The 11,743-nt window shown below is 44.1% G+C and overlaps 1 protein-coding gene across 12 annotated transcripts in view; it reads right to left on the bottom strand.

Moving 5' to 3' along the window:
• KIDINS220 (kinase D interacting substrate 220) overlaps positions 1-10,117 on the bottom strand; it is a 110,406-nt gene extending 100,289 nt beyond the window's left edge. For 4 of the 12 annotated variants that reach the window (XM_077960176.1, XM_077960182.1, XM_077960179.1 and 1 more), the window contains exons 1-2: positions 9,975-10,117; positions 149-197 (exon numbers count right to left, since the gene is read on the bottom strand). The gene's annotated coding sequence lies outside the window, so the exon portion shown is untranslated. The remainder of the gene's footprint in view (positions 1-148; positions 198-9,974) is intronic. The other 8 variants (XM_077960173.1, XM_077960180.1, XM_077960177.1 and 5 more) reach the window with 2 other exon arrangements.
• Between the last annotated feature and the right edge of the window lie 1,626 nt (positions 10,118-11,743).

Here is an 11,743-nt window from a genome sequence, read left to right as displayed (position 1 = left end):
GAAATGTTCACGACTTACCTCTTCCTCTTACACCCTACACTCAATCTATTAGCAGATCCTTTGGGCTCTACTTATAAAACACATTCCACATCTGACTACTACTCACCACTTCCATCACCGCCACCCTGGACAAGCCACCGTGACTCACCTGCACCACTGTCATCGCTTCCTAACTGGCCTCCCTGCCTCCACTTGACCTAGAAGAGTGGATTTTAAATGGTCTCACTGCAAATAAATAATTAAGTATGTGAGGTGATGAATATATTAATTAGCCTCATTTGATCATTCTACAATGGATACATGTATCAAAACATCACATTGTACCCCATAAATATATAAAATGTGTCAATTAAAATTACATTACTTTTTTAAAAACTTTAACATATATCAGAATCACCTGAAGAGCTTTTAAAGCGGATTCCTGGGCCCCACCGTCAGAGATTCTGACTCAGCAGGTCTGAGTGGGGCCCCTTACTCTGCATCTTTATCCAGCTCCCTGTGACACTGACACCACTGAGGAAGAACCACAATGTGGGCAGTACTAAGTCAGAGAATGACCTCTTTTATTCGAAGCCCTCTAAGGGCTTCTCAGAGTGCTCAAGATAAAATAAAATGTTTTTACCTTGGCCAAGATAACTCTAAGTGGCAAGCCTCTCACCTGTGTTACACCTGTGACTGTAGCTCCTACCAATCCTTCTCACCCTTCTAGCTGCCTGGCCACGCTGAGCACCTGTCCCCCCTCACCAGGCCTCTGTGCTACTTTTCTGTCTGCCTAAAATTCTCTTCCACAGGACATGCACATGGCTCACCCCCTGACCTCCGTCAGGTCACCTGGTCAGAAAGTCTCACCTGATGTGGGATGTCAGGGTACCGACCCCACACAGGCTTCACTGTCGCCCTGCACTCTCAACCCTTTGCCCTGCTTTCACCACTCTCCGTAGCACTTGCCATCATCCGAAAAATTCATATTGTTCACTGACTGTCTGTCTACCGTAACTACACTTTAAGTTTCAAAGGAGTAGAAATTTTATTACTGGACATCCAAATGCAAATAAACAAACCTCAATCCATACTTTTTACCACACACAGGTGCTAACTCAAAATTCACCTAAATATAATGTCTGAAAGTACAAAACTTCTAGAAGAAAACATAGATAACCTTAGTGACCTTAGATTAAGGAAGATTTGATATAACACTAAAAGCATGGTGCATAAAAAAAGAAAACTGATAGACCAGAGTTCGTCAAAATTGAAAACTTTTGCTGTTATGAAAATGAAATTGTTTGGGACTGGTGAATCCTTTTTTCCTTCCTTTTTCTCTACCCTTGAACAGGACTGTCTGTAACTGATATCCCATGCCCATTCCCCAACTCTATGTTGGAGCAAATAACTTGTTTCTTGGGTTTCCCAGGTGGAAAGGAATCATGCCTCCATATGGACTACACCCAGAGCCTCTCATACCTGATTTAGATGATGAGATTTAAATGAGACTGTGGACTTTGGGTTGATGCTGAAATGAACTGAGACTTTTGGGGAGGCCTTGGGATGGAATGAATATGTTTTGACATGGGAAGGAAATTTATCTCTGGGGGCCAGAGGGCAGAAACTATCACACTCTATGATTCTACTTACATAGCATTCTGGAAAAGGAAAACTGCAGGGGCAGAAAAAAGATCGGGGCTGCCAGGGTCTAAGGCAGGGGAATGAGGTGGCTACAAAAGAGTACAAGAGAATCTGGTACATTAATGGCTGTTCTATATCTTGACTGTGGTGGCAGTTACACAATCATTCATTTGTCAAAATTCAAATCTGTCCATTAAAAAGGGGGAATGTTATTATATGTAAACCACAAATCAGAATACCTTACTTTCAGGGAGTATCTATTCAGAGCAACTTGAATTCATACTCTTGGGTTGAAAAACTTTTATTTTAAAACATGATGTTATTTGATCCCATAGTTTCACTTCTAGGAATTATTCTAAAAACATGAGAAACATGAACAATATTTTAAGATTTTAAGTAAAACAATTTTATCCTTAAGAACAAAAATCTTAGAAATGGATATTATATAAACTATAAAATTATAAAAATGCACAAAGTAGGATAATATACAGTCATCAAAATGTCTCAAAAAATGTGTTACAGAAAAATACTCATGATAGCAGAAGTGGGATAAAAGATTAAGAGCTATATATACAGCATCTCAGCTATTTTAAATACATACATGTTTAAATACTGGAAATAAAAAAAGAATAAATGGTGATGGGCATCAGTGTAATTTTTATTTTCCTTAAAACCTTTATTTCCTACATGTTCTGGAATGTGATGCTTCTATCATTAGAAAGCAGTGAGGGTTTTTATTAGCAGTCATCACCAACACCCACCTTCATTTGTTCCTACTCCTTCTAGGATCAAGCCTAAGGCCTCAGCAGGGCTTGCAGGATCTGGCTCTCCCTCTATATCAGTCCCAGCTCACCCCACAGCCCAGCCAAGCAGAAGAACTCAAATTCACCACACCTCCCCAGTGCTGCTCCACACGCCTGCCTATGCTCTATGTGCTCCTTCCATGTAGAACACCATTCTCATCTTTACTCTACCAAGGCATCCATGGCCCTCTGAGTCACACAGCTACCATTTTTCATCTAGTTTACCCCCTAAAGTGTGAGATCACCCAACCCCACACTCAGTGCCTTAGTTTAGGTCTACACCATCTATACTAATCAAGACCCCTAAGGTTGCAAGAAACTAATTTAAACTAGCTTAAGCAAAACAGAAAAATGTATTTGAAGAATACTGGTTTATTTCCCATAACCACACTACGGGAAGAGTGGGTGCCACTGGACCTCAAATGCCAGGAGGATTCTCTTTCTCTACTGGCTTAATCTACTTTCATTCTAGACCAACTACTTCTACACAAAGGGAAATATGGCTTTCCACAACCATCCAGCCTCAAATTAGATTGTTTATCTATTTTTTGAGACAGGGTCTCACTCTGTCACTCAGACTGGAGTGCAATAGCACGATCATGGCTTACTGCAGCCTTGACCTCTGGGGCTCAAGCGATCCTCCCACCTCAGCCTCCTTAGTTGGGACTACAGGCGCACACCACCATGTCCAGCTAATTTTTGTATTTTTTTTAGAAATGAGGTTTCACCATGTTGCCCAGGCTGGTCTCAAACTCCTGGGCTCAAGAGATCCGCCTGCCTCTGCCTCCCAAAGTGTTGGGATTATAGGCGTGAGCCACCGCACCTGGCCTAAATCAGATAGTCTCTAACACCAGAGAAAGCAGGCTATTCTTTGTTCCCAGATCCAGAAGTCCCAGAAAAGGGCTATGCCTGCCCAGGCTGGATCTGATGCACCCCCAGAACCAATCAACAAGAGACACAAAGTTGGGAAGGGGTTACGAGGTCACACGGTATTGGCACTGTTTCCAGAAAAGAGTAAACAGTTGTGATCTAGGCAGCAATCCTGAAAACGTCTACTATGCCATCTCCCGCCCAGACCAACGTGACAGGCCAGCAACTTGTGCCTCCTCTCTCCAGTCCTGCCCCTGCAATCCATTTGCCACACTGAAGCAAGACTGAACCTACAATACATTTTTCTTAAAACCAAGGTTGGGAGGACAGATGACAGCTTTACTACTTACAAGTTATTCAAGGAACTTACACCTTCTAAGGCTTTTAAAGCCATTGTAAAGATGCAAATACGCAATTCCTATGGAAAGCTTCGCTCTCCACAGAGCAGAGTGAAAACTTCTTGATTATAATGAGGGCATGCAGATCCTTCACAATCTGGCCCCATCTTACCATTCCGGCCTCATCTCTTTCTCCCCTCCCCAGCCCCATCCCTCCCACCATTTACACAGTCACATCTAACTTCCGGCTCCAGCCAGACTGATCTACTTGCAGCTCCTTCACTGCCCCCCACTTTGTTCTTTCCAGACCTTCACACTTAATGCCCCCTCTGCTTAGAAAGTCCATTCTCCACGTATGTACGCCTGGACAGCTCCTACCAATCCTTAAGAACATGGCTCTAACAGATCTTCTAGAAGCCTTCACTGACTGGCTGCTTACCCCAAGCTGGGCCAGGCCCTGGGCTCCTCCACACCTGTGTATACATCTAGTCGTAGACTGCTCACATCACACTCAACTCTCCTCTTCATCTCATTTTACTTACTCTCTCCACATCTCCCTTAGACTAGAAGTTCTGGCAGCAGGATCTGCTTTATTTCTAGCACAATGCCCACACAACAGGGGGTGAGAGAGAAAAGCAGCCCCTGACTGTCGGGAACTGACCTGGCACGCACAGCCAGACTTGGTGTTCTAACGTAAATGCAACAATTTCAAAGAATGCCAACATCAAACAAGGTCACTCTGCCACCAGGATATGAAGACAAAAATAAGACTACTCTGGAATCATATCTGAACACAGACAAAAACATGAACACCACCCAAACCACAAAATGCTCAAACATCTTCCTATCCTGGCTAATATGAAGGATTGCTGCTTCTTTATCAATTACAGCTTTAGCCTTACTCCGTACCTCTCGCTTTTTTGTTAAGATTTTAAATATCCAATTGCAGAATTCCCAGTCCTCCTGCTTCCTGAAGCACCCAAGACTAAGCAAAGCTTTGCTTCCTTGAACTCTTCCCCGAATCACCTAACATCATCTCGAATCTTCTAAGTGCTTTCTAACAACCTCTTACAGAGACCCCCATCATTCCCTAGGACAGGCATTCTCCTTCATTGCAGGGAGTTAATAAGACCAACTTTGTTCAACTAGAGGTACGGTCCTGGCAGTCTTTGACTAGAAGGCATTGACAGTGTTTAATAAATTTCACTGAATAATCTATTATTCAATGTCATGTTTGTAAGCACATACGTAAGTACCTAGAAATTACAAAATAAAATTTGAACATTAAATCCACATCTGTTGATACATACAATAGTAAAACCAAGAGCACACTGTCATGTTAAAGAGTACCTGTGAAGTATAATGCTATTTGATAAAATAAATAAGACCCCCATATATGTATCTATCCAGTGTGTACACATGAACAAAAAGAAAAGTGTGGAAGGACACACACCTGGCTGTAAAATTCGTTATCTTACCACGTAGGACTAAAAGGAGAAGATAATTAGCTTTGCCTTTACGCATCTTTGTGCTATATTGTTTTACTTGATACGTCTACATTCATTTTCATTAGAAAAAAAATGTTTCATCACAGGTGGAAAACTACAGCTTCTCATCTTTCACATTTCAGTTTCAATGTTCACTTCAAAAAGGCCTTTCGGCTTAAAACGAAGCTGTCTAGTGGTCAAAAGTATGGACACACTGCCTTGGTTTGACTCCTGACTTTATTACTGACCATTGTATCATCTGGGGCTAGTTTCTTTTTTTCTTAATTTTTTAACTAATAGATAATAATTGTACATATTTACAGGGTATGTGTAATATTTGGATTACATGCATATGATATGTGATGATCAGAGTATTTAGGATATCCATCACCTCAAACATTTATCATTTCTTGGTGCTGGGAACATCTCAAATCTTATCTTCTAGCTACTTTAAAATATACAATAAAAAATTAAATCTACAATGAACTGTTAAGCATAGTACTGTGCTGCTGAACACTAGAGCTTATTCCTTCTACCTAACTGTATGTCTGTATTCATGAACCAATCTCTCTTTATCACTCCCTGTCCCCTGGGCTACTTTCATCATCTCGGTGTCTGAGTTTCCCCATCTTCAAATAACTGCACGATTACATGCAATGGGATTAAAATAATACCTTACCCATATGAAGCCAATAAATATTAGCTGTTTTACATAATAACAGAATATGATCATTTCTTAACCACCCTTTCTTGGTAGATTCTCAATACCTGGATTGTTCTCTATTATGGAATCAGTTTTATTCCTTCATAACACTTTACTAAACTTGTAACTTACATATTTACCTTTTTTACATTTGTCTTTTTTTTTTAAGCTACACCTGCTGGAATGGGACATATTTACCTGATTAATAGTTGTCTCTCCCACTAGAATATAAGCTTATAAAAAGAATGGATTATTTTCTTTTGTTCTATACCAAATACCCAACACTTAGCTTAATAGCTGGTTCATACAAGACACTATATTTCTTGAATAAATGGACATCAGTTGAATCTAATGTCCACAGCATTTCCTGTCTAATGGGAATATAAGGCTATACATTCTTTTGCACAATTAGCAAAAAAATGAATGTCTTGCCACCCGTTTTGAAAATGACAGAGGTAGCCAACAGCAATGGCAGAACAAAAAATTTATGTTGTAGTAAGCTCATTTTTAGAACTTGCCAATTTAATAGGCAAAATCTCTAAATGTATTCAAAATGCTTTCACCAAAAGGCCAATTGGTTAATAGATGCACCCTATAACTTTTCTCCAGTTACAGACACAGTGTATGAAAGCAACAACAGTGGCCATGCTGCCCAATGCTTACTTATTTATTATCCTCCAGATACGACACAGTAAGTTCTTGAATGTGGCCCCTCCCATGGTTCTCCTATCTCCAGCCCCTCTTTTCCTCCTCCCACTTAAGTCTCCAGCAATGACCATCCCTATGCAGTCCCCAGAGCCTACCCTGGTGCTGACATTCCTGGGCCTGGGTGGCAGCCCTTTGCCCCCTCCACACAGAGGCCTAAGCGGTCCTACTCAATCGTGTCCTCTTACAACCATTCTGTGCTCAAAACACCCCAACAGTTGTCTTCTCACTCAAAATAAAATCCCAGATCCCTACCACAGCCGACAAGGCCCTGCTTGATCTATTCCACCCCTTCCCCACCTCCCTAAGCTCAACTCTTCCTGCTCCTTCTCCTTGACTCTGCTCAGGCCACAATGACTTTCTGTACATACGTCACCTGGTCAGAGCTTCTCTGACCACCGTGTATAAGTGGTGTATAAAACAGCCCTCTCCCCTCTACTATATCCCCCTTCCATGGCCGTACTTTAAAGGTCTTCTTTATAGAACACCTAGCATCACTCCACATACCACAGACTTTGTTTTTGGTCTGCTTCCCCTAGCCAAACAAATGTAGCTCAATAAGAATAAAGACTATCTCTGTTTTGTCCACTGCTGAATCTCCAGCACTTAGAGAAGTGCCTGGTACACCACAGAACCCAGGATCGGTAGAATGAATGGACATGCCCACGCTGATCCAACTACCTGGAATGACTGACCCAACTTTAAGGTTCTTAACAAGCCAAAACATATCCTTCAAAACCCCACTCGCGGGTCACCTTTAAACTAACTTATGTATATATATGTATGTATGTATGTATTTAGTTATTTTTACTGAGACAGGGTCTGGCTCTATTGCCCAGGATGGAGTGCAGTGGCACATTCACAGCTCACTGCAGCCTCAAACTCCTGGACTCAAGTGATCCTCCTGCCTCACCCTCCCTGAGTAGCTGGGACTACAGGTGCACACCAACACACCCAGATAATTGTTTGTATTTTTAATTTTTGTAGAGACAGGTCTTGCTATATTGCCGAGGCTGCTCTTGAACTCCTAGCCTCAAGTGATCCTCTTGCCTTAGCCTCCCAAAGCACTGAGATGACAGGTGTGAGCCTGCACGCCCGGCCTTGAACTAATTTATTAAGGGCTGTCTCTCTCCTTCATTCTTATATCCCCAGAACCTACTACAGATCTAGAATAGGTAGAAACTTAATAGATAACTGTCAAATTGAATAACTGCGTAGGTATGCTAAGGATACCTCTTCTGGAGGACTTTGCCCACCCACAGCCCCTGCTACCCTCAACAGCCATGTTCTCTAGCATCAGCCATACCCAGGGATGGGCATATGATCTGTGGCATGAAACTGTTGAAAAAGATAAGCTGGGCCAATCAGACTCCTATCTCTAGAACTGGGAATTAGAAACCAGAGACTGGGCCAATCAATACGGGTCACACATAAAATGATACAGTTCTGAGACATCCAATCAGCAAAGAGAGAACACAACAGATATGAACAGAAAAGAGACTCCTCCTAAGTAAGAGAACAAATGTGGCCCCTAAAAGGAGGTCAGGGCTGCAGTGAGCCAAGATCACACCACTGCACTCCAGTCTGGGCAACAGGGCCAGACCCTGTCTCCAAAAAAAACCAAAAAAACAAAAAAGTTGCCCCAGGGAGATGTAGAAAATGGAGCTACCTGGGATCCTGACTTCTGACTCTCAATCCCATAATCTCCTTTTCCTTGAAGTAAAAGATTTAAGTTTCTGTTCTTTGTCTTCTAACAGTCCTGACAAATACAGCAGCACATAAAATGGAGAAACTGACAGTTCTTGAGCAAAAGCAGGAAGAAGGGGATGGCACATTCATACATGATCCTATAAAAATTAATCTGGCAGTGTACGTGACCCAGACTGGAAAAAAACGCGAAGAATCAGGGCCCTAGATGCCAGTCTAGGAACCAGCAAACAGACAGTACACAGGAGAGGCCGTGGGAATAGAGAAGAAACGAGAGATATTAACTTGAAAAATATAAAATCCCCAATATTTGAATTTTCTGACCTACCAAAATATCCAGAAGAGATATTCTGGATACAAAGATAAAAGTAACTATGTGACTGGATGGAAAAGAAAAGAACAGGTGGAAGATGACCAGATGCCCAGCATAAGTGACTGAAGAATGGAGGTGCCCTTAACAACAACAACAACAAAAAAAAAAACACAGGAGAAAGAGTAGACTTTCCTCTACTTAGTTATGCTTCCTCCCTCCCACCACCCCAGCTGGGTGAATGGGGCTATGGGGTGCTTTGGCCAGGCTGAATTTGAAGTGTCCCAAAAGAGCTAGGTTGGAGAAATCCACCCAATACTTGGAAAAATATATCGTTCACACTCTGTGTGAATGATCTCGAAATTATTCACCTAAAGGGTGTAGAACAAGGATTCTCAAACTTGTGTGCATCAAAATTATTTGGGAAGCTGCTCAAATACACATATTCCCTGAGCTCCTCCCCGGGAGAATCCCATTCCCTAGATCTGGGGTGGTGCCCAGAAACTGACATGTTAACTAACACCCCAAAATGATTCTGATGAAAGTAGTCCATGCTAGTAAAGCTAGAAGAGAACAAAGAACACACCTGGCCACGGCATTTCCCAACCTGGGCTCTGCACTCAACACACCACGGTGGTTTAAAAACGCCTGGTCCTCAGTGTTGTCAAAATGTGGACAGGAACGAACCTGAAGGGGTGATTCCCGAGCCACACCTCAGGCCGAAGGAATGGGAATCTCTAAAACGCTAAGAAATCTACATTTTTAACAAGCGCCCATAGGGAGCAGATACGACTGCATAAATAGTAATTCAAAAAAAAATTCTTCATCGGTTTAAACCTGTCAACTTGAAAGAATAAAAATTCCAACATTACAAAGTGATGAAGAAATTATTTCCCTATAAATAAACCCTGGAGGGGTGGACATCAATGGCTTGCACTATTTTGCCAGGCGTTTAAAAGCCTGCACAGGACAATGGAGCAATGGAGCCCACGATAAAAGCAAGGGAGAAAACAACACCTCCCGGCCCGTGGAAGCCTAGGAAGAGGAACCTAGAACGATTAGCGGTACCAGCTAAGGGGGCTCTCAAGGTGGTGGATGTGCCAGAGGCTGCTTGGCAAAAGAAAAAAAACGGTTTTACCAACACCCTTCACCCCAACCCACCCGAGGGGCTCCGAGGAGACAGACCACCTGAGACTCCAAGGTCGGAGACCTTCCCGGCGCTCCAGCAAAAGCGGACTCGCCCCGAAAACCGGGGCCCGAGCGTCCCGGGCCCGCGCCTGGCCCTCCCCGGGACCCCCGGCCCGAGCGCGCCCCTCCCGCGCACTCTCCAGTTGTCCCACCTCCCCGCCCGGATGCCCCAGCCCGGCCTCGCGCCCATCTCCTCCCCAATCCCGCGGAAAAGCCCCGCGGACCGGCCTTCACACTGACCGTCTCCCAACCTGGTCCTCGGCTGCGGCGGAACGGGCCCACTCGGCTGCAGGCGATGTCAGAGGACGGGAAAGCAAGAGACGGCGACTGCAAGCGCGTCGCCCTCACCACACCCGGCGGCCATATTCTTCTCTCCACGAACTGACAGATCACGTGCCCTGGGTAGGGGCGGGACTCCGGGTTGCCACGCCCCCTGGGCGTGAAGGGGTGGGGCGTAGAGCAGGCGGGGCTGGAGGGGCCGCGGGACGGGTACACCCGGGACCAGCGCCGCAGGCAATGTTTTTCACTGTCATTGTCACTCTTATTACAGTTAATTTATTATCCCTATTTGCCATTATAATCAACCTTATTCAGAGAAATAAACATCACTTAAACTTCAGAAGACACTGCACAGACATGAGAAGTGAAAGCCGGCTCAGCAGCCTTCTTCCGGATCCAGGAGCGAGACCTCCGCCTTCCACGGGGCCTGTGGTTCACACTCCCGGCCTTCCAGGTCTCCCACCACCTCCCCTCACCTCCTTCAGCCTCCACATTCCTAGGCCTTGCTGCCAATAAGCGTCAATCTTGATTTTTGAAAAAGTCCAAGGATGATTACGACGTGCGTGGGTTGGGAACCATCGAGAAGCACCCACTGATATGTCAACCTGGCAACTCAGGAAAAAGCCGGTGGGGAGCCCGACTTCATCAGAAGTTGGTGCGGGCTGGGGACAATGCCTCACACCTGTAATCCCAGCGCTTGTGAGGCCAAGGCGGAGGATCACTTGAGCTCAGGAGTTTGAAACCAGCCTGGGCAACATGGAGAGACCTCGTCTCTACAAAAAACAAAATACAAAACTACAAAACTTAGCCAGGCGTGGTGTTGCAGGACGGCTTCATCAGAAGTTGCCAGCGAGGAGCATGGAAGGCTTCATCAGAAGTTGACGTGACCCTTGTAAGCCAAAAATAAAATCCTAAGGCCTCCCAAACGTCTGCATGGACCCCTCTTCTCTGCCAAGGGCATTCCAGAGTTAACCTTAACATCTAGTTCAGGCCATGATGGAAGAGGGAGTCAGGCCTCTTTATATCCCTCCAGCATTAACATCAATGCAGACATAAAGTCCAGTAAGAAACATTGACAGTCTATTCTCTCTGAAGCCTGATACTTGAGGCTTCACCTGCATAATAAAACCTCGGTCTTAAAAAGTAAAGTCTTAAAAAGTAGAAAGTAAACCCCTTCTATTGCTAATAATTCTTTCCACCAATTGCCAATCAGAAAAATTTTAAAGCTACCTATGACCTGGAAGCACCCCCTCCCTTCCAGCTGTCCCGCCCTTCCAGATGGAACCAATGTAAATCTTACATGTATCGATTGATGTATTATGCATCCCTAAAATGTTTAAAAGCAAGCTGGACCCTGACCCCCTCGGGCACATGTCCTTAGGACTGCCTGAGAGTATGTCACGAGTGCTCCTTAGCATTGGCAGAATAAACTTTCTTAATTGACTGAGACTGTCTCAGATATTTTGGGTTCATACCCTCATGAAACAAGGAGAGAATACTCTCACACATACAACGAAGCCCTAAATGGTGTGATTTCTTTGGTAATGGCTTTGCTAAGGGCAGCCACTGTTGTAAACAGGGTGGGGTGGGGGAGGGGGTGTTGGAGGTATGGTGAGATATAAGGATGAAGTCGACCTTAGAGTAGGGGAGAGAACAAGGACACAGGTTAAATGTACCTTCTTTAACACAGCCTTTCTGAGTCCCGACACTGTCCCAGGCACTGTGCTGTA

The sequence above is a fragment of the Macaca mulatta genome, chromosome 13, assembly GCF_049350105.2.
Source record: "Macaca mulatta isolate MMU2019108-1 chromosome 13, T2T-MMU8v2.0, whole genome shotgun sequence".
Classification (NCBI taxonomy): domain Eukaryota; kingdom Metazoa; phylum Chordata; class Mammalia; order Primates; family Cercopithecidae; genus Macaca; species Macaca mulatta.
The sequence above is the reverse complement of the archived record's forward strand: the minus strand, read 5'-3'. Positions and strand labels throughout refer to the sequence as shown.